The following is a 20,686-nucleotide window of genomic DNA, read 5'->3' as shown; positions in this document are numbered from 1 at the left end:
GGTGGGGCCCAGTCGGCCCCAGCACCTCTCGTGCCTGGGGGCCTCCGGCTCTGCCCCCAACTCCTCCACCACCGAAATCCGCACCCTGGTAAATGCCCGAGGGTCAGGGGAAAATATGTTGGGGAACAGCTTTTCTCTGAGGAAAGGCTAACGGGATCAGGCCCTAAATTATTGTCCTCGTGATATCTCAGATAAAATAATAGTGAACTATAATATAGTGGAAATACAATTATACGCTCTCTATATGTTTTTAAGTTTGGAAAGTTAATGTCCCCTGTTCTTTTTTTAAAGCAGCTTTTATGATTATTGAATGTTGTAAACTGAATACGAAGTAGAAATCTGATTTTTTTTTTTGAAGGATAAGATTTATTATTATTATTATTATCACTGGAGTTGTTTTGGGAAGTTGAAAACTAACGAAAAATCATTCTCTTTCTGGTGGGTCATGTATTTAATTGGATCACTGTAGGAAGCAAACGGAGTCAAGAATGTTTTCCTTCCTTACTCGGAATGTGTACTGTCCGTTATTTGTGAAAGAAAATATACGGATGCTGTAACAGTACTTGGGGGGGGGGGGGGGGCGATGGACACAACAAAAAAAAAGGCACCAAAAGGGCTTTGTAAATAACAAAAATGTGGAAGGAATGCATCAGTGTGAAAGTAGCCTATGGAAGTTTTTATTCATACATTTAAAATATTTTTTTGAATATTTCAGAAAAAATATTTTGCATGTATAGGTATGAGAATCAATACAACAATGTGTGAGAATTCTTGCATTTTCAGCTGATGTCGATGGAAGGTTTCCTTCTTCTTTAGGTTTTGTGTGCCTGCATAAAACCGACCACATCTATATTTGTATTCCTCATTGCTGTTTTCTTAAATGATTTCCCTGCTTTTCCCTTAATTTCAGCTTGCTCTATGCAATAAAAGAAAAAAAAAAAAAAGGAAAAAAAAAAAAGAAAAAGCATTTTTATACGGTTAAACTTGTTAGCCCAGACCTCAGGAATTACAAACAAACGCTGAGTGCGGTGCTTTATCTAGGCAGAGCCGCCCGGCGTGGCGGCTCAGCGTTGTGCAGCACTGCCACCTTCCGTCGCGCGGCCCCCGCCGCCGCGCTCCGCGCCCACCCGCGCAGCCCCCGCGCCCACCCGCGCAGCGCCGCGGCCGTGCTGAAAGGAGCTCGCCGGGTTATTGCTGCCCGCGGCGAGTTTTGGTCCTCGCCGGCTGTCGGCTCGCTTGTCCGAAAAAACCAATCCTGCCGTCGTTACAAGGGGAAAATGAGGAGCGGAGGGAAAAAGCTGGGCATGGGTGGGAGATGTCGGCCACCCAGACCCCCCCCAAACTGCCCCGTGGGCTGTGCGAGCATCAGGGGCGAGCTGGCAGTGCCAGGGTATGGACCCGTAGGTCTTTGCTGGCCATCAGTCTGTAATTCTGCATCTGTACTGGCAGCCCCTATTTATAAATCGTTCCTTACCAGAGTCTCTGCATTAGATGTATCCCGTTAGAATGTGGTTTTTTTTTTCCTTACTGTAATTTTTATTTGTGAGGTTTCTAAAACATTTGGCCTGAAGCTATTTATTCCCCTTAGACAGCGATGCCGAAAGTTTGATCGCTGCTATTTATATTCTAAAAGAAAGAATTGATGTCGGGTTGTTCCCTTTCCCTAAATCCAAGCCCTGGGCTGAAGGAGAAGCATCGGGCATGATGGAAATTGCCACCACGAGGTCTGCAACTTCAGCTGGTGAGCGAAGGCTTCCCTTTGACGCGTGGGCCGCGGGTGGGAGGTGGTTTGGAATCGGACAGAGGCACGCTGCCAAACCCACGACAGGCAAGGCCAGAGCAACCTTTGCACGGTGTATTTTTTGAGTGGCGACCCCTCAAACACGCTCCTCCCTACAAGCCATGGGGGTGACGCTTGTGGGGGCTCCCCAGGCCATGGGGAGGAGACGTGCAGGATGAGGGGGGCTCCATCAGCTGGTGTCCCAGCTCCCCGCTGCCCTTGAGCCACCGTCCCCTCGCCGAAGCCGTCGCCGCTGCCTTGCTGACTCCCCCCACCTCAGCTCGCTGCTTTCAGGAGGCCGAGAGGAAGGAGAGGAGGGCTGGGGAGGGATGGAAGCTCTTCTGCACAGGAGGTGGACCATGTTTCTTTCATCCTTACCAAAGGGGAAGGAAAAAGCCTCAGGAGGGTATTCCCAAGGAGGAAGTAATTCCCTTTTCTTCCACCCAGCGGGAGGGCGCATCCTGCCTTCAGCACACTGCTCTCCAGCTCCCAGGCTGGCAGGGCCACAGCAAGACACAGTGCCCACACCTGCCTGCTTTAAAGGTCCTCAAAACCCCTTCGGGGCTTGGCAAGGTTCATCTTTGTCTGCAGGCTCTTGTAGTATGGGCTGGGGACACTCACGTGTGGGTCCCAGCATGGCCAGGCATACTTGCTTTTGGTGCTTGGACCCTTCCTAGTGCTTTCACCTTTGTTTTCTGGGCAGGACAAGGAAGCACTGATGCCCTCATGCCCAAAAGTGATAGAGCCTGGTGTGCCACCAGTGGCCTGCTGCCCTTTGTCCCCCTTTTTGCCAAAAAACATGTTGTTCCTTGCACCTCCAGCATCACAGGCATGGAGGATGGAGGGGAGGACGGAGGGGATGCTGGAAGGGACAACGCAGGAGGAGGCCGGGGGCAAGCCACCCCTCCTCGCCAGCAGTAGCAAGTGTCAAGTGGGGCTAGGAGTTCTCTGCTGCTTAGAGAAACATTATTGTTAAGTACTGACTTCACATGAAAGGGCTCTTGCTTGGGCAGGCATTTCTCCCAGCACCAGACAAAAATTAAAGAGAAAACCAACAACTCGGAGATGGCTCCCTTGCCTGTTAGATGTCTACAACCTTGCTTTGGCTACTACTGTTGGGAACCCAGGATTTTTTTAACACCCAATTAAATTAGTGTAATTGGGATAGAGTTGCAATTTCTTTGCCTCCAGCTGTGAGTCATAATCTGTTTAGCACCTGAGTGTTATTTCACTTTATTTTTAGTGCCTAGCCCATAGTTTGGAAGGGAGAAAGCGAACCCACCAGTCAGTCAGGATTTTTTGGAGGTGTAGATTACTTATCGTTAATTTAAACGTGGCATTTAAATGACTGTTCACAGGTGGTTTTAATGCTGTTATTAACTTCTTTTTTGGATGGTGTAAAGGATACATTTGAAAAAAAAAATAATGCCAATGACCTTGAACTACAGGCCATGCCAATAATACATTACCATGACTATGTCATGGGGAAAACTAAAACAAGAGTTTCTGGTGAGGGGAAAAGAGAGCTTTATTATATATTTTAAAAAAAAAATAACAAAAAAGGAGGAAAAAATGATCAAAACCTAGTCCTGTTTGGGCTACCAGTTCAGCCTAAAGTACATTTTGAAATGATGAATCAGCTGGAGAGAAAAACATATTCCAGATGTTTTCTGTGTTTGTCTCCAGTATTTACTTCATCATGTTTTATCCAGAGGGGTTATTCCATGGAAATAAATGATATATCAAGTGTGATCGGTGAGGAAAAAATATTGATTGTAGCAAGTTTAAAAGAGAAGCTAGCACTGGGCATATAGCTCAGAATAAAACACAGACCAAAACTTTGTCTGCAGTTCAGACCCTAGGTTATAATTCAAGCCAACCCATCCACCAGCCTCAGAAAAATCCTTCCGAGTTGTGGCTGATGAAAACTGTGGACACAAATATGTGTGATGGATGCGCAAAGCAAGACCCCAGCAGTGCTGGGCTTTGGTAGAGACAGGCCAGGCTGAACCCCATGGGCACTGGTTTGTCCCACTGGTAAAATCAGGCAAGTGATGCTGGTGCGTCTTAGTAATGCACTTTGGGATGCTCAGACGAAAGTGGCCACAGAAACGTAGGTGTTCATCAGCTGGGCGTTTGTTTCCTTTCTGGGTTTCTTTGGGGCACATAGGAAAGCACTGCTGGCTGCCTGCCTGCTGGCTGTCCCTCCTCCTCTCCCACGTCTCCCTTTTGAGTTCAGCCTTCTCCTGTCCCTGCCCCACCATCGTGATCGGAGAGCTTTGTGCCAAATCCTCTGTTTCAACCCTAGCCTCAAGGGGATCGCTTGGAATGGTAAAAGATGTGTGGCCATCAAAGATGGAGTGAATCACTAAGGTTACCAACAACTAGAAGGACAGGTCTGATAGCGCCCCCATAGCCCATGCCCTTCCTGTCGGTCCTAAATGAATAACAAAATTCACTTCTCTCCAGGCAGAATAAATATCTCTAACGGGATATTTATTTTGCAAACCAAGACTGAATGTCTTAAAAAAGAAACCCATCTCATCTTATCCATCTATCTGTACTCACTGTGTTAGGCTTTCTTTAAAAACAAAATAGCCAGCAGCTAATTGCAAGTAAGTTTAGACCTGAGATATTTTTGTGACGCTTAGAAGGTGGGGAACAAAAACCCCATCACTAAAATGATGTCTCCAAAATATCTGCCAAAACAGCTCTTTAAAAAGATATTTGCACCTTTATTTAGTTCCCTCTTGTGAAGGATGTTTACTGCCGTCCGTAGATGTGGTTATGTCATGTTTCCACTGTGTTTTCATTCAGTGCTGCTCTGTATTTGTGGTTTTCTCATTTGTGACAGTCTAGTAACTGGAGCCATTTGTACCTGAGCAAATAATATCAAATCTGAATACTTTATAAATATTTACAATATTTGGTGTGTCTCCCACTCACATCAAATGCAAAGTATAAAAAGCAAAAACAAACAGAAACAAACAGAACCTGTGTTACGTTATAATAAATATTTACTGTATGTACTATTGACTAAAGAGTCCCATACAGCTATTTAGGAGGCATTGTTTCTGTCAGGCTGTTCTATATTAAAACAAGCTAAATGAAGTTGTTTGAGAATAAAAATGTGCATGTTACGGAGTGATTGATGCCTATGACTTATTTAATTTTTCTGGCAACAGGAAGTTGTTTTTTTTCTGCACATGTGGGTAGTGAATTAGGCAGGGGCCTGGGACTTTCTGGCACAGCTGCAGAAGTCATTGCAGCGAGGTCCCGGTGCAACGTGGAGGCGAGGTGGCCTTCGGACCCTCTGGCTTTTAAGCACGGATCCTGGTTGCAGTCATCTGCCCCTTGGCAGGGCAGCAGCTCGTGCCTGGTGCGCCAAAGCCAACTTAAAGTAGGGAGGAAAAGCTGCGAGATTCCAAGGGGCAGAGGGGCTTGCAGAGCAGGGAGAAGGAAGCCCTTCAAGCCGTTGGCTTTGTCTGGTTTCGAGGAGCAGCCTCACCCAGCCCTGGACACCCTGGACACGGGTTTCCCCAGCAGACCCTCGGGTTCTCCTCGCGGCGCCTCCAGGTCCTGCTGTGGCAAGAGCCCCGAGTTGCACCTGCAGCCGAGGTGCCACAAGGCACCTCCCAAGCTCTTTGACTCACTCAGTGGAGGCCCACTTGTATTCTTGTTTATTCTTACAAGCCTGCTATATCCCCTTTTTACCCAAACTGATGTATTGCAGATCACCTGAAGCCTGTGATGTCCATTCCTTTTCTATCACATAGGAGCTGTGCTGTATTCTCAGCCACCCATCTGCGAAGGCTTACTGGCTTGCTTGACTTTAAAGAGCCTTACTGAACTCAGTGGCAGTAAGTTTCAACCCATATTTTGCCCCAGTTCAGCTCCAAGGCCAGGTGTTTTCTCACTGGTAGGGGCCTGATTCTGCACAGAGGCTCTAAGCAGACGGTGCTCTGCAGTGTTTGAGCCTCTCCTGAGTTGTCCTAATCAGGAATACTCCGGGGGGCTTTCCCCTGCCCCAGCTGGGTCCCCTGATGGGCCATGAAGTGAGGCACAAGGGCATGTTTGCTGCCTTTAGCGTGACAGATCTTGCAGAAGTGACCTTACAAGTTGTGCTCTTTGCTCAAATTGTGTTGCGCTTAACCGCAGATGCAGCTAAACATTTTTCTAGGGCAGGGTTTTCCAGGTCTGTTCCTTTGCTCACCACCTCAACCCTTTCACACTGAATGAAATCCCAATTCTTCCAGCACAGGCTGTAACCAGGTACCCTGTGTGGCATTGCGCTGAAATCTGTGTTTTGAGCAAAAGAGAAGTACTTTAGAAAAATAAATAGATTTGGTCTGAGCAAAACCTTGTAAAAACATCAAGATTTGACTTGGTCTATTTGTAAAATATACGGCAGATCCCCTGCCTGAGAACAACTTAAATCATCAATATAGAAGTTAAAAAGCTCATTTCAATTGGAAATTCCAGCTAAATTGTTCCCAGTTAGCACCAGAAAGGAATGCTTTAGACTAAGACAAAACAGATGCAGTCTGTTAGGTTCCCATTGTATTAGCAGACTTCCCTTGCAGGGAGGTAGGTAGCTTTGCACAAAAGCCCCCCTCGACTTGTAAACAGAGATAGAGCCGACTGCCTGCACACCAACACTGCAGTTTCTTCCTGGGATTCTTCCAAAACAGCCAGGGCAGGGAAGGAAAAAAAACAACCTCCCAAGCACCACCATCCAGGAGCAGATGAACCCAGCATGCTTCAGACGCTGGAAAAAAAAACCGTCCCCGTAACAACGGGCTTGTTCCTTAGCCAGGCACAGGCTTCGGTGGCCATTTCGAGCAATATGCCGCCAGCCACCACCCGGCTGGAAAATCAGAGGCAGCTCTCGGTTATGCTGGGGCCCTCCCTGCAGCACTTCTGGCAGCGGAAGGCGGCCGGCAGCTGAGCAGAAAGCAGCCCCTGAGCATGCCTCTTGCGAGGGCTGCCCCACAACCTCGCTAGGCATGGCTGTGTTTTTCTGCAGGACCTCCACTTTATCCCTTCTCCTCAGCCCCAGATAGCCAGGCGATGCAATTACAGTGTCTTTTGCAGAGCGCATTGGGTACTGGAGGAAACAGCTGCTGCTCAAACTCCCCTTCACTCATGTTGGAGGCTGGATAGAGCTGCAGCAGAATACAGGGAATAGGGGAAAAGAGAATTAAAGATACTTCACAGCCTTCCCCCCAACCCAGTATTTGTCACATTCCCAGGAAGGGGAGTTGCCTACCCATGGCATCATTCCAGATTAACTACTGATGAATTAATTCCTTGTGTGCATGCTCATATATGCCAGAATAAGAGCACGTTATTCCAGATCTCTCAGCCCTAGATCATGCAGTGTTGGAGTGAGGAGTTTTAAAGTCAGCAGTAAGAGCAATAGTAGTAATTGTGGCATGTGGCAAAATGTGTTTAATCCGGATTAAGCCACTAGGCATAATGTAGTCTGCCTCACACCAGCTCCCTGTATGGAGGCTGTTATTCCCAGGTGAGGTATAGCCAAGAGAAGCCCCAGGTGGACACAATCTGTTTTACTCTGCTTTATTCCCCCCACCTCCTTCAGATAATTTCCCACCTCAAGTGGAAATATTTGTTGAGCTTCAGATGTTAACAAGGGCTTTGTTTGGTTATCAGCCCTTCCATGCTGTGCCCATCCGGAGCAGAAGGCTGTCCGCCACCCTGCTGCCCTCACCTCAGGCCAGGTAAATGTCCTGGTTTATACAGGAGTAACCAAGAATGGAACAAAAATGAGCAGAAGTATGTTCATTAATAGTTGATTTTGTTCTGTGCTTTCTGTTTGTTCGACTGAATATTAACCAACCATGTTGGGATGGTTCACAGAGGTCTAAAGGCTTTTGGAGGTATTCCTCCAAAGTTGGGTCACCCTGATGCCGAGGAAAATAATTGCTTCTATTATTACAATATCAAATGATTCTTAAGTCAACACAGTTGTCTGCATGATTACATTAGCCAAACCTCTGCAAAGGAACTGCATCAGGGCTGTGGATGTGACGAGGTCCTGGTGATGTTGTTTGGGGTTCTCCTGGTGGGAAATTGAATCTGTACCTGATGCATTCATGTTGCACCAGTAAAGACCACTGCAAACAACATAAACAAATAGAAAACATAAATTCTAAATAGCATGAAATATATTTAAACATATTTTGGAATATGTAATGTTGGTAGAGTTGGGGTCCTATAAAGTCCTAAAGCCCCACTGAAAGAAAAGGTCCATTGTTTGCAAAATGTCTTAGGGCTACCCCCTCCTGCTCCTTCACCCTATTGTTTTTGCAACGGAAGTGATTCCAGAAGCTATAAAAATGTGTTGCTTTTGTTAAATGGATTACTTCCCATCTTGTGGCACCAAAACTGGCTGACCCCACCAACAAGCAGAACACATTTACAGTAGCAGTGAGTGACTGAGACCAAAAGCTAGTCAGCGAGCCTGGATTAGGTCACAGCTGGTGCAGCAAGGAGTGCTGGCCTGACCCACAGGCAGGTGGGAGTCCTGTTTGCTAGGTCAGACCAAAATTCTCAGGAAAGAAACAAATATTTAGAATAGTTTGGGCCCCCCTAGCCTGGGCATGCACCCTGGGCCTGCTGTGCTTCTAAGCTCCTACTTCCAAAGACCCTCGTCGTCCTCCTCGACAGGCTGTGGTCACCATGCACTTTCATTCTGTTGCTTTGAAATGTGCTAGGTAGAAAAAGTCAGTTTTAATGAGCATTGTGGAGTTATTTGAGCTGCAGAAAGGACAAGTAATAAAGCATTCATTTGCTTTACAAGCAGGAAATTAATCGTGCATGTGCGTGTGTGGGGGTAAATTCTTTTAGTGCTGTCTTTGTCTAGCGCTGTTGCAAAGTTTGCATGTAAAGCATTTACGAGTTTTATACTACTGTTACAGCAGAGAAATGCCAGGAAAATCCTGTACCTGGGAAACTCGCTTGGTAAACCCTTGCATAGCGGATACTCAATAGCACATATGAACTTATTCTTTTGAAGGTATATATTTTTAAAGACATGTTTAAATGAGTAATAAAACTGCTAAATATCTTTTAATGTGTTTGAAATGATACATAGTTTTCGAAGATTTGGGGCTTCATAAAACCCAAAGCCTTATTGAAATAGAGTTAGTTGTTTAAAAAAAAAAACTTGGATCACCCTCTCCTTCCTTTCCCCATTCTTCAGCCCTATTGTTTTCTGCAAGGAAGTTATTCCAGGAGACATCAAAATGCAGAGGATACCAAGTAATACACAAAAGGCTAGTGGGCAGCACCAGGGCATGAGCATCGCCCTTTGCTATTGCTGTTGAGAGAAATGGGAATTTCCCTCCAGCCAGGGTGCAGTCTCAGTGGGGAAAGCAGGTTTCAGAGATTCTGCAGATATTTTCCCTTCTTTGAAGATGTTTGTTTTCTCAGAACACATCTACAGGACTGTTTGTTGATTACATCCTTAACTAAATAATCATTTATCTGTCAAAATTCACATGCTTTGGTTGTGTTATGGAGCTCTGACACCAAAATACACATTGTCCTGTGTCTGTCTGGCTGGGAGATGGAGAACGTCTCCTTCCAGCGATAAGCTGCAGTGGCCCACCATTTCGTGAGTGGCCTTGTTGTAGGGTCCCTCCTCAGGAGCCGTGCCCTGGTTTTCACCTCTCTGCATCCCTCCTGGCCCAGTTTGTCACGTTAGGCTAAAAGGCATGGAAAACTAAATCAGGGACATTGTCCTGTGGGCAGCATCCTTCTCAGTTCACTCTTCTCAAGAGAATCAGGCTGCTGAAAACATTTGCTCATTCATTTCCATTGCCAGATCAGAGCAGAGAGTAACCCAAATGAACAGCTATGCTGCAGATGTCTCTCTTCCTGCTTAACAGCTCTTTTCTCTCTCTTAGCCTTTTCTGCAGAACTGTATTTCCCAGCCCTTTTTCCCTTGAGACGCCCAGCTGAGCTCCCCCTATAAGTGCTTAAATCCCCTGCTGTCAGCTTGAGCCCTGCTGATTATGTGGGTCGGAGAGAGCCTGCAAAAACTCAGTGCTCTGAGACTCTTATTCCCTTTGCACCTTCCCTTCCCATCCCTCCTTCCCATTTCCCACTGCATCTTGACCCCTTTGTCTCCATTGAAACCAAATCTGGCTCACGAGGGGAAGTGACATTGCACTCCAGGGTGTGCAGGGGAAGATTTGTTGCACTGACTGGCTGCAGAGCATCATCCCTTCAGCAAAAAATCATCAGGTTTCACCTTGCCTTCCCCCCGCCTCCTGTCTCCCATCCTCTCCTCTTCTCTCTCATCTCTTTTCTCTCTTTTCTTCCATCCTTAGGTGGCTCCTGCCCAGTGGAGCCGTGCGTGCGTGTGGAGCCCTGCGCACAGCTGTGTCCCTGACATACTTTCGCACAGCATCTGACAGCATGCGAGAGGTTAACTTACAGTGGCACGTACAGTATGTGGCCCAGATGTTCCTGCCATCCCATGAACTTTCTCATGCAATTCGTTCCATTGCTGGTAAAGGTTATGGACTTGAGATAGGGGGGGAAGCGAAGTAATGGATTGGAGGTGAAACAAAGGCTAGCCCTGACCCTCCTGAGCTCATCTTACACTGCTGCGTGTTCCTGCTTGAGAAGTGGGGATGGGTGAGGGGTTGGTGTTGGAGGGGATGGGATGTGAGCATCTCTGCTGTCGGTGCTGCGGGTGGGTTTTGCAGCAGGACAGGGAAGTGCTGTGTGACCAGCCCCAGGCCGACGGGGCACCTGGAGGTGCAGGCTTCGACAGTCACAAAGACAATAACAGAGACAAATTGCCCATGGGCCACCCTGCTGGTGGTGACCGCTAACATGGTCAGTCCCACCAGGGGCAGCCCTGTCAGTGAGAGCCAGGTGGGACTGGAAGGTAGGAAGATCCCTCCTTGGTGCTAGAATTGCAGGGCATGCTGTGCTGATGACATCTCCATCCCTTCAGCCTCATGGGTCCAGAGGACATGGCTCAACACCACGGCTCACTAGCAAGGCAATCAGAGACCTCCAAGCAGCTGTGGACAGCATGGCTAAAGCTCTGTCCTCAGGAAGTGGAAGTCCTCTATCCCAAAAAGAGAGCAGAGCACGAGTTCTCTGAAAGCCACAGTTTCTTCCCAAATCTCTCTAGCACTCCTCTGGGCACTGACCTTGCTTGGGCAGCAGAAAGGAGAACTTTGCATTTCCCAGAACATCTCTGCTGATGTATTTATAGGGAAATTCCTGCCCAACCCCTGAGACGTCCTTTGCCAAACTCTAGCATGTCTGCAGAGATTGTTCTTTTTTAACAAGCTCACGATTTGGCCCAAGTGCAAGGGGAAGGAAGAGAGGGTTAACAACAATATTGAAAAAGGTATATCTCTAGAACAGAAACATCCCTACAAATACCAAAGCAATGAGGTAGAAAAGAGTTTTTCAATAAAATCCTCATAAGATTTAACAGGGGCAAAAATAATGTATTTTCCTGTAAACCCACTCTAAAAAAAAATAAAAAATAAAAATCTGTCTTGGCAGAAATTTCCAATATATATTCTTCCTGAAGCAACTAATCTGCATGGAAAAACAAAACAAAACAAACAAAAAAAATTGCCCAAACTGTTAAAGCCTGATCAAATATGTTATAAGCAACTGAACTAGGTCTTGTTTGGGAAAGCATCATGCAAGCTTAGCAATAGGTGTTGTTAACAGTGCCAGCTATAATACACACACACAGCATTCAGCATGTATCTCCAGGAAGGTTTTATGACTTATCAAACATACTTTCCTCGAGAAGTTCCCTTCCAAGTCATGTGCTATCGCTGTGCAAGGCATAGAAATCTTGTCGTGCCTCGCTGTATTCAGCAAGTCAGGGCTAACAATGGGAGCCGTGTTCACCCCGAGGAGGCCACGGCGTTCGCAGGGAAGCTGAGCTCGCTGTACAATGTCAGACACATTTTATGGGCTACATTTTTCAAAACACCGCAGGCGGAAAGAGGGAGCATTATCTGCTCAATATTCCAGGGAGGGCATTTATGGATTTCTCAAGGGGGTTCAGAACCACTGGTCTGAAAAGATGCTAGCATTTCATTGCGCGCTTTGCTGTGCCTGCTTTGCATGGCTAAAGGAGGGTGTAAGAAAATGGACTCTGTGTCGGAACCTGAGGCAACAGACAATGGTAAGAAACAGCATGAAGTTTGCTGGGAAAAAAAAAAATTATTCCCTTAGTTATATCTTTGTCGAGATAGAGTTTGGTCTGTGGGCTATAGGATCGTGTCTGAGGGTCAAGCCAAGAGATTTTCATCTCTGTTCTTCTGGGCAGTACCAGGGTATCCAGGACACATTGCACGGAGTAGAACAGCTCGCATCAAACTCGGTGGATTTCTGGCATGTGTAAAGGTTCTGCCAAACCTTCCCAGTATGTTATTCTCCTAATTCTCCTGCAAATGGCATGTTAGTAGCTTCATTTAGATTATCTAAAGCTAAGCAAAGTTCGTGTTTCTTAGCTTGGGTGTTGGATGCTACGGTGTGTCTGTTCAGGGAAGCCAACACAAGCTGCTCTGCATGCCAGAAACAGAGTACACAGAGCGTGTAAAGAAGGATGTTCCTTATATAACTCGGCATCCTGATTTACAGGGGTCTATGGAGGGTAAGCACGCTTCTTCTCCAGGCCTCCTTGGTCAGTGGCTTGCAGAGTGCAGAGAGACCTTAGGAAGGTCTCTTAGGGCATGTCTACTGCTGTGCACTACCAGTTGGTAGCCAGCATTGGATCCTTTGGATATGACATGGATTTCCTCCTCCCAAGAGCCTGCTCCCACTATTTAGTTACTTGTAAAGCCGTGCTTGGTTTTGTTTGACCTAAACCTGAGCAAACACATACAGAAGTTCTGGAAAGACAAAAATTTTCCCTGACGAAAAATTAGTGAAGATTTTCTGCAGATGACAAGCTTCCATGTTAAGCAGATAGCAAAAGAGATGCCAGTGGTAGAAAATGTATGGACAAAAGAACTGAACAGAAATCAGGACGGGGACAGGAAAGGTGGATCTCTCCTTCTTAAGTGTCTTAACAGTTCTATTTCCTTGCATACAAAAAGGAAAATAATGATTTAACCTTTTTTAATGGAGTGCTTTGAGACCATGAAGAAAATGCAGTGGTAGGTGCCAGTAGAGGGGAGGTTGTAAACATTAGCAGTAGGTTTTGCAAAGGAATCTGAGGATAATTAGGCACACAGACTTCAATAGGATTCGGACACCTGTCATGTTTCCCATACTCAAGGGAAAAAATGTTTTCCTTAGAAGAGGGAAAAAATGAAACAGCTCTCAATTTGTACCCCCAAAAATAAAATAAATTAAAAAATCAGTCAAGGCAGGCGCAATAATAAACTCCCTTTTATAAAAGCAGAAACTATAAGCTTCTGAAAAGTCCAAGAAGGAATATAATATATTAAAAAGACACAAATGAGTTGTATTACTTCAGTGATCTTAATTTTTCAGTATATTTTTGATCATTATTAATTGCTTAATTGGAAGTCAGACTCGAACCATGGATTGGATTGGAGGACCGCTGGCAAAGAACATTGTTTTAGTGACCAACTTTTATGGCACTGTTGGGTGAGCATCGCACGGGGTCTAACCATTAACTTGGGTGCTGTGAATCGTACTCAACAGCACGTGTGCACAAACACGCACGTGCACATGCACACAGCTTTACTCACTCTTTGAATGAACCTGAATCTTCTTTTCCCTAAAATGTTTTTGTAGGTTTACCAAACCAGATATTTAGTTCTCTGGAAACTTCAGGTGGGGTGGAAACGGTCCTGGTAACACTCTGCAATCTGGATCTGGCCTGAGCATTGATCCCATGGATCCCATCAACTGTTCCTCAGTGGGGATGGCAACAGGTGAGGCGTTTGGTACCAGAGGGGCTGCTGCTGGCTCAAGAGCCTCCCCATGGAGCTGGAATGATGTGTGCAACCCCACGCCTGGGGCTAGAGCTGGAGGTCTGCTTTGCTGGGTCAACACGATCAAGAGGAGTACCCAAAGTGAAAACCAGCCACTGTGAGTGTGCAGGTTGGGCAAAGCTGTGGAACCACTCCTAGCTTCAGGATAAGCAGTTTGGAGTTTTGTAAGAGCATCCAAACTTCATGTGGCTTTCCTGCACTGAGCCTAGACACCAATCTTTGTGAGGTTTGCACTTTGCTGATTTAAATCTGCCCACCTGCTGATGCTCTGAACCTCCTTCTGTAAAGAGGAATGAAAGGTACCATTTCACTTAAGTCTGCTTCCATGAAGGCAAAATAGGAATTGTTTCATCTTCAGCATTTCATTAAGTCTCATAAGAATTACATAAAACTCCCTCTTGCTGACTTTCCAAGGAGAAATCCTTTGCCTTTGTGTATTTATACTTGCAATGGATGCAGCCCTAAAAATGAGCTTGGATTTATTATTCATTATGTTTATAATGGCATAGATGTGTGCAGAACTGAGCAATGGGGAGCAGCAAATCAGCCAAAACTCTTCTTATTCCTGCTCTTTCTCTCTCTATAACATTTTCTGCCTCATTGGGGAATTTAAGCTGTTACAGAGTCTCTGCCCAAGAACTGGCAGACCAGAGAAACAAGAAGCAAAGTTAGGTTCTGAGATGACTGCTTGGTCATTATCTTCTTTGGAAGAAATGCTGGAATAAAAGATTTCAGAATTTAATTTACATTAGGCTATCATATAACCAGTAGATTATACCAGAACCTTAACCTTACTTTGGCCTCCAGACTTCTTTAGCCAAAATATTTAAGTAAATATCTCATTTTTCCCCAGAATACAAAGACATCAACTTTTTTGTTTCAATTTTATGATACAACATTCTACGTTTCCAGCATGCTTATTAATAATTTGCTTAGATTTTTTGCTCTCCCAATAGTAAGAGAGCACTACACTGAGACCAATACCTCATTTTTAAATACAAAACCCAGATACGTTTAAACCTTTCATCCATCCTGGGAGCCAAGAACATGCCTTGACTGTGGAGCAGGAGATATTTTATTTCAGCAATTCTTAAATGGAGAAACACCCAATTGATTCAGTAGCAGAAGTGTGAAATCATTTACACAGAGAACAGCCAACTGAGGCCATAATGCCGCTGCTCCTGGAGTGTCCATGCCTGAAAACAAGCCCAGCTTGTCATTTATAATCATTTTCTGCCCTCTCAATAGGCAAACAACGCATTTGTCAAAATCTTATGCTGATGTTTTCAGATTTAGTTCATTAGCTCTCATTGTGTCGGTGGGGAGGGATCACTTCGAACAAACACCAAACAGCCTCCTTAGTTTATATTAATTGTGTGTCAGCATTAGCAGGGAAAGTGTGGCTTTTCCTCTCATTTCATGATGTGGTTTCAAGGCATATTGACAATTCCAGGGACCAGAGGTAAATCCTCTCTGCCAACACCACTTACGGGTTTATACTGGAATCCAGTGGGTTTGTTTGGTTTAAAAACAATTCCTGGTTTCATTTCTAAATATTTCCTTCAGCTTATTGCTAGAAAAGCTAGGTATCCGAACTTCAGGGGGTACTTTACCCTAGACACAACCAATGTACTCACTCCAGGTGAGAAGTGTCCCGAATTGCTTGCCCACTCTCTTCCCCTCACAATTTTCTGTTGACTCAGAACTTGTGAACATTCTGGAATTTAACGCTGAGTTTAGCTGCAAAACTCCCGTGTAGGCACAATTTCACCAGTCCCACCGTGTTCCCAGGAACACACTATTAGCTCTGAAAACTGTGAGGACAGATCCCTTACCAGTCTGTGCTGTGCTGATACAAATAGAGCTGTGCTTCAGCCTCAGGAGTGTTGCACATCCTTTTAAAAGAGCGTTAGAACACGCTGAAAAAGGAGTCTTTAAATCAAGATGTGAGTTGGGAAGGAGGTGGTGGCATTTACCAACAAAAAGGAAAGCAGGCTGCATTTTCCTGTCTTTTAATTTCTCCAGCTCCTCAAAAATTCCTAGCTCTTTCTGAATCATGCTCATCCTTTTTTCAAGGTCCTTCCCTCGGTTTAGTTCAGAGCTGCCCTAATTAAGCTGACACATTGTGTCCTTAGGCCCCTATCCCATCACGGCTGCAGTTACTGGTGGAGGGATGTTTGTGAGTTTCCACTGTCATATAGAAGAGGGCTGTGGACAGGACATCCTCCCAAAGGGCCTGGTATTATTGAAAATAAATTTGTAGGGTAAATCTGCAGAAAAAAAAACTACTTCATCTTGCTAAGCCTTAAAAAAAAAAAAAAAAAAGAGAGAGAGAGAAAAAAAAAGGCTCACGCTAGTGATAGATAGCTTGAGGTCTCTGAAGCTAACATGTTTAACAAGGTCTATTAAAAAAATCACTTAGCATATCAGCTACCATATTTCTAATGCATGCACCGCTAAAGGCAATATTAGCTTTTGTGACATGTTGTTGTAAGACGGTGCTGTTCAAGGATGTATCATCTCCTCTGCACACTCGGTAGGGAGGATGCGTATTTGTCAGACAGAGATCTACCTGGCAGGCTTAGATCTGACTGAGGGAAGCCTCCGGTCAGCACAGGCAGCAACCCTCCCTCTCTGTACACAAATGGGGAAGGCTTACAAACATGTTGGAGTCAAGGCATTTTGCCTTGTTTATGACTTTTTAGGGTGGATGTGACGGTCTTGGGTACTTACCAAGGGCACAGGTGCTGCTATTTTTTCTGTTGTGTTCCTCCTCTTGTGGGAGGAGGATGCTTCAGAGTTTATAAGAGACAGATAAAAGTATTTTAGAAGGGTATTCTCTGATTTAAAAAGCTATATGGGTGCCAGTACAGCAAGCCTGAAACACTTAAATTGTCCTCTTGAAGGCACTTCATTACTTGTTTAAATATTAGGGATTTGTGGCCTGTATTTGTAAGAAGTATATTTCCTTCTCTCTGTTACAGAGTGAGCAGAAGCCTCCACTTAGCTTTGCGCAGTGATGCCCTGGTCATTTTCCAAAGTGGTCGCAGTTCATTTAGAAACCGGCGATGTACGTGAGGAGACAGAGTGACCGCCGTCCAGCGGGCCTGGCCCTGCATTGGTCGGAAAAGAAACTCTAGATGACTTAATAAATATCTTCCATGTCCAAATTTTGTCATGTCCTTGGAGTAATGGAAACTCTGACTAGATGAGGAAATAATTTATATTATTGTTGGATGGGTCACACCTCATTGTAGCTGCAGAGTGCAACTGCCACCACTCCTCTCACATAGCTGCAACAAGTCAGATGTAAAAGAATTAGCTGAAACAACCAGAATTCGGACTAAACACAGGCCTTTTGGTGCTGCACAGGTACTAGAATTAGGTGGTGAAAACTTCCCTGCCAAGTGCTCAGTGGATGGGAGCATACCCGTGTAAGAGAATGAGAGAGAGAGAGGGAAACCCAGCACACTCATTGCTTTGTCTACTGACGCTGCTGATAGCAAGAACTTTCAGGTGAGATGCTGACAAAAAAAAGACTTGGTCTTTGAGCAAAAGAGCTACCCTCTGTTCCTTAAATACCCTTCTACTTAGGGGACTGGGATTTCAGATGTTCCTTAAAATGTTGTCAATCCTTCCTCCTCTCAAAGCAAGCATCACTGGGAATTTTCCCTGGCCTTTCAGATCAAACGCAACAAAAAGGACGTGCTGATGGTGAGAACTACACACGTTTCTACAAATAGCATCTGCAAGGCATTTTCCTCCAGGATGGCCATTCCTGTATCTGATGCTGCAGTTCCCGTGTAAGCCAAGATACAACTGGCTTTCATTGATCTTCTTGCTAAGATTTTTGGCTTCAGTAGGAATTTTGCTTGGGAAAAGACATCACTGTCAGTCCTTGAAAGTAAGAGGAAATCCCATGGATCCTGTTTTATAGTTTGTGTTTAATGTTGTCACATTAAATGTGAGAAAAATCTCTCCAATAGCCTAGTCCATATATATATAGGATCTTCTCACTACAGTCCTGGAAGATTTATGATTAGACAAAAGAGACATTTCTTAGTGGAAATGAGCTAAGGCAATAAACAAATATAAAAGCTTTTATTAGAGAAGGATACATCTAGCAGGAAGTCTGGGAAATACTGATTTAATCTACTGTTCTGGGCAGCTCTTGCCAAATCTTGGTTGGAGTGAAATTCATGCTGTTTTAATTCACTGTTAAAAAATGCACATGCAGTAGCAGGAGCAGAGCAATTATTCCATCTAGCCGAGAGCCAGACTGACTTGAAAGTACCCTTCAGAGGTCTTGGTTTGTCCAGCAAATGGCCAAAATATCATAAGCTTATCAGGAAGTGTAGATGAGGGCACACACACCTTTTAAAACTGCATTTTTGGGGGGCTTGAAATCTCACAAAAATAGGCTTTTCTTGTGAGATTTGTTCTCCTTCCTACTTATGACTAAATAAGCAAGATGATAGGCAATTGGTTTTTGGGGGCTGTAGCAGTGTTCCTGATCTCCACAGAGATGCTCAAAGTATTTTGCCCAATATGACAAGTGTCCAAAACTTTTGTGTGCTGAGCATCCTTTAGCGGTTTTATGATAGGATGGCATGGTTTATCCCAAATGGGGGGAAAAAGGCTGTTGAGGAAACAGAATGTGATTGATGTGTTCAGGTGCTGAGAACCACAGACACCAGGCCCTGGGACAGCATCATTCATTTACCATCTTGCTACGTTTACTTCTAGAGTCTGGAATCTTCACATCTCCAAAACAGATAAATAAATGGATAAAATATATATATATATAAATAAAAATAAAAATAAATAAAAAATCATTAATTCCTCAGAATAAAGCTCCTTTAGAAGAGATGAGAGAAGTCACTACTTCTGACCTTATTGATCAAAAATTATTAGTGGCAAAATGAAGGAGCAACTTTGCTGAGTTTTCCTAATGCTCACTTTTCAAAATTTACACCTGGTTTTAATCTGAATTCGTCTAACTGAGTGTTATTTTCCCCTGCAGTACATCCCCTGGCCTACTAGTCTCAAGCTCACCTGCAGGAGCAGTGAGGAATGGGAGTTCTTAAAATGAGTTTGTCACAGGCTTTAGAAGCTCACAATAAACTGAGATCAGCCTGGGCATGAGGTGGCTTTTTTTTCTTTTTAAAACCAATCTCCACATTCTACAGTTATCCAAACAACAGCCCATTATACAGTGAGCACTCAATGGTCCTTATGAGAGCTAGACAAAAGGCTGATCTTTTCTAAGGCTTGTAAGAATTTATCATCACTGTCATCCTTAAATTTACTCTTCTATTGGAATTTCCTCCTTGTTTGACAACTGCTTTTTCCTTCCATCTATCACAATTTAGGGTGACTAATCAGGTTAGTCACAAACCCTTCAGAAATATACCCTCCAGGGCACTTTTTATTTTAGCTTGGGGAGGAAAGCATTTCAATTTATAACATTTAACAGAAGCCTCCATGCTGTAGCCATGAGAGTTTCTCTTTAGTTCAGATTTGCATATGCAAATTACCCAGCCATCAGTTCAGTTCTCCCTTTTCACAGATGGATGAAATTTAAGGAAAGGAGAATGATCTGGAGATTGGAGGAGGAGAAGGCAATGCAGGAGATCTCTCTGCTCTGCCACAGCATCATTCCATGACCTGCAAGGACTATAATGTGGCTGTAATAGACTAGACATTAATAGACACTAATTAATTGGTCTGTAAGGCAGATGATTTTTTTATGAAGTCTATTAAAAAGTACAATTTCAGAGCTACTGTTCAGTAAAAGGAAGCAATGAAACTGGAAAAAAAAATAAAAAATAAATCAATGTTCATTTCACTACAGAGACACCATAAATTCAGAGGACACAGCTGTAATATCTGAGAATTTGGGGATCACAAAATTGTAGAAAATAGACAGGCAGAACCCCTTGACCCAGTTCCTGACAAATGTTGTCTAACCTATGGATTTCCAAAGTGCAGCCGACAGACTTCAGCGTTTCTGTGGAGCATGTCTGGGGATGTCTCAGGCAGTTATAACAACAGCAATCCCATTAGCACTGGGCTAAACCACATGTATGAGCAGCCCTGCTAGGAGCAATGCTAGGATCTCACACACCAGAAAATGCTGAAAATTAACTGTGTAACCTGTGCTTAAAGACAGCCAACCATATAAAATTTTACAAACTGCCAAGATAATGCATTCCTGTTCTTCGCCGCTCTAACAGCTAAAATACTTCTCCTCGTGCCTAACCTCCTCTTGAAGCTCATTATTTCTTGTCCTGCCCTTGGTGGCTGTGAGGAATAGCATGTTCCTTTTCTCTTTGCAGATCTCTTTTACATATACGAAGAGTGAGCACCAAGAATTTGTTCTACAAATACATTTATCAGAAGATGAAAAGAGGAAGGTAGCACCAGATGGTACCAAGGGGGTGAAGTGTTTAAAGCCTTTTTTTTTGTACCAGTGTTCATTTAAAAAATCAGTTGAGAGCAGGAGGCTAACAGGATTAGAAATTGAATTGAAAAAAGGATAGGAGTTCAGCATAGAATAAGGGAAGTAGTCAGAAAATTAGATAAGCTTAATGTTTTATAATTGGCTGAACCTGATGAACTTCATCCTAGAATATTTTGAAAGTGGACTGAAATGATCTTAGATACCTGCGGTTATCTTTGAGAAGCCAGAAAAGGCTAGGAAAGATACCAGAAAGCTGGAAAAGGGCAAATGTGGTACCACTCCTCATACAGAAGAGGGGAAAACAGAGGAGCATGGGAATTACATGCTCCAGCTCGTCTATATTTTCTGCTCCAGGAAATATCAAGCAATTTAGTTGTTTGGAAGCACCTTTGTAAAGAAAAGAAATAACAGAAGTTGTAGGTTTGTCAAGAAAAAAAATCACGTCTTCTTATTTCCTTTAAC

The 20,686-nt window shown here is 44.3% G+C and overlaps 1 long non-coding RNA gene across 2 annotated transcripts; it reads left to right on the top strand.

Annotated features, from left to right (window-relative positions):
- The first annotated feature begins 3 nt into the window (after positions 1 to 3).
- LOC125182418 (uncharacterized) lies at positions 4 to 19,222 on the top strand. Of its 2 annotated transcripts, none has more exons than XR_010832877.1 (4): positions 4 to 88; positions 10,138 to 10,257; positions 13,562 to 13,858; positions 16,746 to 19,222. It is a non-coding gene; the product is annotated as an uncharacterized lncRNA (long non-coding RNA). The 2 variants fall into 2 exon arrangements; XR_010832876.1 differs by lacking the exon at positions 4 to 88 and adding an exon at positions 6,894 to 7,521.
- The last annotated feature ends 1,464 nt before the right edge of the window (positions 19,223 to 20,686 follow it).

The sequence above is a fragment of the Anser cygnoides genome, chromosome 7 (genome assembly GCF_040182565.1).
Source record: "Anser cygnoides isolate HZ-2024a breed goose chromosome 7, Taihu_goose_T2T_genome, whole genome shotgun sequence".
Taxonomy (NCBI): Eukaryota; Metazoa; Chordata; class Aves; order Anseriformes; family Anatidae; genus Anser; species Anser cygnoides.
This window is presented reverse-complemented; position numbering and strand designations above follow the sequence as displayed.